Source organism: Aplysia californica, unplaced genomic scaffold (genome assembly GCF_000002075.1).
Source record: "Aplysia californica isolate F4 #8 unplaced genomic scaffold, AplCal3.0 scaffold00864, whole genome shotgun sequence".
Classification (NCBI taxonomy): Eukaryota; Metazoa; Mollusca; class Gastropoda; order Aplysiida; family Aplysiidae; genus Aplysia; species Aplysia californica.
The window spans coordinates 195,383-197,069 of NW_004798134.1; the positions used below are offsets into that span (position 1 = coordinate 195,383).

General features: G+C 40.7%; 1 protein-coding gene across 1 annotated transcript in view; it reads right to left on the reverse strand.

Annotated features, from left to right (window-relative positions):
• The window catches only part of LOC101850914 (peptidyl-prolyl cis-trans isomerase FKBP8), a gene marked incomplete at its 5' end in the record, with an annotated part of 21,977 nt that extends 21,857 nt beyond the window's left edge, over positions 1-120 (reverse strand). The window contains 1 exon segment of the mRNA XM_005110196.2: positions 59-120.
• Positions 121-1,687: the final 1,567 nt, after the last annotated feature.

The window sequence follows — 1,687 nt, forward strand, 5'->3', positions numbered from 1 at the left end:
ATACAGTGTAGTTCACGCACACTAGGCCTAAACGATAGATGATTTACTGACAACTTACTGAACTGAATTCAGAATTCGGCTGGAAAGTAGGGATTCTCAGAAGTAGGGCTAGGGCTTAGTAGGGACAGAGACTTAGTGTCTCTGGTAGGGAGCTAACGCAAGGGAAATCACCCTCAACGAACTTTCTGGATAAATGCGCAGGATTTTTAGCACCTCCAAGTCCAAGGAGGTTAATATACAGTAGGCTATAGTAAGGTTGTGAGGTCCTTGAGCACCTCTCACTAAAACACAATTATTAGAGGCTTCTAAATGTTATATGACATGTCAGAAAATTAGAGCAAGATTGACTGACTCTGACACTCAGTAAGGGTTTTAAAAGTGAAATTGAGAAAAAAGAAGAGGAAAAGGATTGCAGCTTAAAAAACAACGTCAGCTGTACCAATTAACCAACATAGAAAAATGTATTAATTTTTTGGCAATACAGTACATATACGTGGATTTTTCGTTTCGCTTTTTTAATTTGCATAGACTCAATTACCTGACGTACTTACGTACTTGCATCAAAACTTCTTTACTAGGCTAGTAGAGAATCTTTGCTTGCATCACATTTGGTGCACCCAGAACTTATCCATCTTATGCAAGGAGCAAAATGTAAGCGCCCACACCACATCACACCATACCACATCATCACACAAGCCACACCAAAAAAGCTATAAAATTATTATCGCATAGCTATGTTTGCAAAGAGAAAGCAGATAAAATACTATCACAGGTACACGTATCGTGATTTAAGTGTTATTCATGTCTTTTCCAAAGAGGTTATACATAGAAATGCGTGTAAGATTTATAACATCTTTGGCCATTTAATGTACACGTATGTAGCCTAATTTTCTGAGCCCTCCTCGGGAGTGCGTGTCTGTGTGGTTTTAGGGGGCATGCAGCTCTTGCAACATGATGTTGTTTCGGTGGTAGTGGTGTGGTTGATGTTTGTACAGGCAAACTGTAGTCGCAGTTATGTGAAGACCTATAGAACACATTAACTGTAAAAAAAAAAAAATAGATAAGTTGTTCCCGCATCCGATCCGGACATTGCCTAGTTAGTGAGACAACTTCCCGGGCCATCGGCATGTGGTAGGGTGGCCAGTTACTTTCCACACCGCCTTTACTTCTCCAACTCGAAGTCAGGTACCCATTACTGCTGGGTGGGCAGGATGGAGCGAAAACTATACGTTCTTATACGATCTCGGACTGTCTAGGGCGAAAAACATCCGTGTCAGAACCGAGCCTCGAATCCGGGCTTTCCGCTTCGGAGACGAGCGCACCGCTCTGCCACCACAGCCTCACATTAACTGTATGCATTTAATGAATAACAACTTTTTTTTAAAACTTCCAAGTCTGAGGGGCAATATTTTTTAACCACTGAACTAAGTCTAAGCATTAATCGTTCACTAACCTGACTGGAAAGTAAAAATTTACTTCTTCAACATAAAAGCTAACACATCACTGGGAAAACATATTATCATATGGCGGCCATGACGTCTCGGGTACACTGTTCTCGTTTAATTTTTGTTCACCTTATTCATCATATAAAAGACGACATGTTTTGTTTGTTCCGAAAGCTTTAGTAGCCCAGTATGCCTATAAAACTTGAGAATGCCCTCTTTTTACCCGCTGCCAAGCCTTTTTT